Genomic DNA, 5,257 nt, shown 5'->3' with positions numbered 1-5,257 from the left:
GATTATTAAATTTTAGTACATTTTCATTATTTTTTGGTCATTTGTATTTTGTGTATTTAACTCATCTGATATTTGACAGACTCAGAAAAGAGCAAGTCTGTATCCCGGGAATAAACTGGTCCTTCCAGGTTCCAGTACTGGGAAACCAGTGGCAGTTGGTGACAGTTGCTTATTCTGCTCATTTTCCACCAAGAAACTCCTTTAAAGGGGTAAAATACTTTTTTCATGGTTTGATCCACAAAGCGGCAACATCTATCCAGCACCAAACTTGATGAAATATGCTTCCAGTGCAGACCACTAGGGGGCAGTGTGAGAGTTGTAATGGAGAGAGAGCAGCCAGCTCTGCAGATAGTTCAGTCACAGTATCAACAGACCCTGAAACTCTTTTACTTTATAGATTATAGCATAATGGGGATTAATCTGGCATGAATATATGATAAGCATGATGAGCAGAATGAGAAGGCTAGCCAAAGGATTTGGTAAATGACAAAAAAGTATTGAGGTTGGTGTTCCTATATTACATTTCAATGGATAATATCAATTGAGATTTTGTAGTGTAACACAACCTCGAGTCTGAGCAACTGGTCCTATTCATGTACATTGGGCTATATAAATATTTCATAGTTCAGCCTTAGTGAATAGACTTTGGAGAATTGAAAAGGCTCTTTATTTGAGTACCATAATGTTTCTATTTTAAGTGCACCGCTGAAACGACTGCCAACATGATCTTCAACGGCTCACAGCAGGAGGTGAATACAAATACGTGTGTTTACTTGGAAGCATCAGAGAATTAAAAAAGGGCGCCATTTATCTTAATGATGCGCTCCCTAAACATGCTGTATCCCCTGAGCTCCCTGCGTCTCCCGGGACACGAGAGGAGGGTGCTGGCTCGGTTCCGTGACCGCGCTCTGAATCACGCTGCTCTTGTTTTTTGGGCTCATCATCCGGCGCGCGGCCCTGATCTGTCCTAATCCTTTTAGTCCTGAGACGCGCGGTGTCGGAAAACACTCCTCTGTGATCCGCCCCTGCTAATGCTTCCTGTCATCTCCAAAGCCACCATGTCATAAACCTGCGCCCCCCCTCTCTCTCTCGAGAGAGTGTTACAGGGTGTATAAATAGCTAGGGGGGCTTACCAGTTTAATCTCCACTCACACCGCACTCAAAGCATATTATTTTCACTTTGGGTAAGGCAACATTGCACGTCTTTATTGACAATATGCAGTAGGTGACATGATGTAGCAATAAATGTGCTTCCGGAAAGCATCCCCTGGCTGGCTGTTCTCTCCCAGAGATGAGAGGACGAAGTTCAAAGGCCTTTATTTGGCGAAACACCTCTGAGATTTTTCACACAGTCACAAGTCCCATCTCAGGGCATCAATTATCCAATACTGTGCTGTAACTCGCTACCCCCCTCCTATTTGCCTCCTGTTTGAACAGTCCTTAGTCTATATGTGAGCGTTTGCAGGTACAGCCAACAATAAAGACAGAAATCCATCACAGGAGCATAGTGGTCTGCCTCTGGCCCCCTGGTGCCAGTAGGCCACTTTAAAAGACTGGACGATACTGTACTTATTCAATAATGCCCCACATCCAACCCCTAACCAATACCCATTAACAGATGAGTGTGTGTGTGTGTGTGTGTGTTTGTGTGTGTGTGTGTGTGCGTGTGCGTGCGCGCGTGCGTGTGTGTGTAGTGTGTGTGATAGCTGGTGTGTCTAATGTGTTTTCCAGAGAGGAGAAGGAACATGATCCCGTCAGTCAGGGGTATCGACAGTTGGAAGAGAACTGCTGGGTTTTACCCACTAGGGATCTCTCTCTCTCTCTCTCTCTCTCTCTCTCTCTCTCTCTCTCTCTCCCCCTCTCTCTCTGTCTCTCTCTCCCCCTCTCTCTCTGTCTCTCCCTCTCTTTCTCTCATTCTTTCTCTCTCTCCCTCTCTCTCATTCTTTTTTTTTCTCTCTCTCTCTCTCTCTCTCTTTCTCTCTCTCTCTGTCATGTCCTGTCTCAGCGGTGTTTATTTGTCATTGGGTTGAAGCATGGCTAATGTTCCTCTCTGCAGACGGAGGGAGGGTTTTCCATCATGGTGCGTTTATTCCACGGGGCTCTATATACTCCATTTCCGTATGTTGCTGAAACAGTGTTTCTCTCTGTAACCTCGTCATGATTGTCACGTCTTTTGCGGTGATTCTGCCTGAATGTGAACACCTGGCATCATATTGATGTTTGAGTCAGAGCCTTTTGTTTCCTTTTTATAGATGTGGACTGTTTTTGTGAATGGCTGTAAGCCAGCGCACCACAGACAGCAAATGTCTGGTTGTCACTCCCTCCCTCCCTCCTTCCCTCCTTGGCTCCGTTGGGTTATTGACCTGCAGTTTTATTGTTGCTACCACAAGAGGCAGTGGTCCCAGAACATCAAAACAAAACGACTATGGCTTAGTTCACACGGCAGGGGCCTCATTTATCATTGAGGTACGCCTTCTTTTACACTGTCTTTTCCGCGATTTTAGGAGTACGCCCTCTCCCCCCCCCACAGCGCGATCTATCAAGCAAAAAGGGCGGATATTTAGTTGCCTTTCTACGCGCTTTTGTACGACACCTCTCGACTCGGCGTACCGAATTAGAAGGGTTTTTACACCCTTTTTGAACACGGGGAACTGGCGACGCAGGTGGTGCGTCGGTGAATTACAATGTTTGATGGAGAGAGGAAGAGCGAGAGTTTATGAACGCACAATCATGTAGGCTAATAGCCCAATTCAGCACAAACATATATCGCAATGCAAGATCGTGTCCTCTAACCGGCTCATTAATGGTCCGATATGGATTTGTTCCCCAAACTTAACCTATGCGCAATATCGATCCTCACACACCTAATGCAGGCACTCCATCAAACGGCAATAATTGACCAATTAGATTGTCATTAATATGTGACCATGTGGACCTGTTTGCTGTTTGGTAAGCATATAATGGTGCGTTCGTTTGTGGTCGGACGTGGCAAGTCGCAAGTGGCAAAATACCTACCTCCGACCTGTGTGCATTCGAGCTATAGCGAATTATATGATGATGATATGATATGATATTGACATCAGCCGGCAACTTGGGGCTGAGAAACATATCCGAATTTGCGATGAGGAAGTGCGAGTTCATGAGGCGTTTTATTTAATCATTCCTAGTAGCAAGTCGCAATTTGCAACCTCCCAGTTATAAACAAACGCACCATAAATGACAGTCCTCCTGTGCGTAATGCGAGCCAAAATGAATCCGGTGCTACTCGGCCTACTGGCCGAGATAGAACTCCAAAGAGGTGACGGCGATGGCGACTGCACCCACATATTGATAAGGGCACCATCAGTGAATGAATACGTCTATGTGAATCGCAAAAATGTGCACACTATAAATAGCCAAAAAATATGTGACGCCGACATGCTCATCACAAGTGTAGTGGCACGGTGGCCTGGCTCCACGCATGACTCATTCATCCTGGCGCACAGCAGGGTAGGGGCTAGACTTCTTTTTTACTTTAATCTTTATTTGCATTTTCCATCCATACAACGACAATACAATAAAACATAAAAACCAACAATAGCAGCTTATGGGTACTTCCATCAATGCAGCTTTTTTCTCTTACTCAAATATTACAATTTCAATATTAGTGGTATCATCACACTTCCTTCTATTATCCATCCATTTTTCCCATCTCCCTTCAAACTTTCCTTCCTGCATCCTCAATGCATGCGTGAACTCCATAACATAAATCTCCTCCACAACACCCAGCCACTGCTCCTTGGTTGGGGGTTCCACCTTCTACCAAGCCCTTGTTATTGTCTTTTTACTAGCAACCAATAGTACTTTCACTAGGTATCTGTCCCCTCCTTGTACATCATCCTGTGTTATGTTTGCCAAGATATATATTCAAAGCTGATAAGAATGAGAACCAGTCAAGACCCCACCACAAAATGAGGACCCAAGCCCTCAGCCCCCTCCCCGTCATGAGGGTTACCAGCGGGGCCAAAGGGCCCGCACTGAGGTCATGCGCCAGCTATGAAGACACAAACAAGTAAGGTTCACATTGTTACCATTTTATTGTCTGTTGGTGGGTGACTGTGTTAGGTGTGTGAGTGCGTTTGTGAGTGAATGTGTGAGGTCCGTGAGTGTGGTAGTGAGTGACTGTGTGAGGTCCGTGACGGCATGTGTGAGGGAATGAAGTGCAGTGAGGATGTCCTCTTGGCTCTGGTGGTGTAGTGTGGTGACCTCCAACAACTGCTGCACAACTGCCCCAATCCCTTCTGCCATGTCCCTCTGGGCCTCTAGGGTCATGAGCCTCCAGCACAGCGTCTGAGAGAAAGCCCAGCCCTCAGGGACCCTTGAGGCAGGGATGCTGGCAGCCGGAGGTGGAGGTGTGGGCAGTGGAGACGGAGACGGAGGCGCTGGAGATGGCACTGGAGGTGGAGGCTGGCGCGCTGGAGGTGGAGGCACTGGAGGTCGTGGCGCTGGAGGTAGAGGCTACAACCGGCGGAGGCACGACCGTCAGGTCAAGGACCACTGCAGACTCCCCCTCCTCTGAGTCCCACCCCACGTCAGTCTGGGGAAACAATTTCAGTCATTTTCTTTGAGTTCGTCTGTAAACTTTATTTTCCATTAAACATTTTATTGTGTAGCCATATTCATTTGATATGCGTTTCTGTTGGCAGCCAAATAAATACTTAAGTGTGATTTACCGGGTGATTTAGATGAGAGTCTTAATTTCCCAGAGGGGAAAATGTTTAATGTGGTCCAACATTATGAAGTGATCATCTGTGTTATCGCTCCCTGTTTTTCTTGTCTTAAATCAATCATAGCCTACCACAGAATGTGTGGAATGTTTGCTTTCCTCACAGCCACATAATACAGAATGTCCGTGTAGCCTACGCCAAATACAGGATGCACGAAATGTACAGTAGGCTACCTAAACTGTAGGAGCAATCAGACAAAGGTAGGCTAGTACAAATACCTTCCGAAGATGATTTTTTTTCCTCGCGTGGACCTCACCAACAAGCACATGCACCTACGTCTCCGAAAAGTTTCTCTTCTTTCCGCGTTTTTCCATAAATGTAATTGTCTTGTGTTTGCTCCACTCTATGTTATTATGTCGGTTCCTTCCGGTGAACCACGTTGTGCGTTGTCATAGTTTTCACCATATATGGTTGAATTTGGGCGTGTAGAGGGCGGAACATGAAGCGCGTTCACGTCCGCACTCTTCTAGGACACCGTGGGAGAGAAATCG

Source organism: Borostomias antarcticus (assembly GCF_949987555.1).
Source record: "Borostomias antarcticus genome assembly, chromosome: 7".
Lineage (NCBI taxonomy): Eukaryota > Metazoa > Chordata > Actinopteri > Stomiiformes > Stomiidae > Borostomias > Borostomias antarcticus.
Note: the sequence above shows the minus strand (reverse complement) of the source record.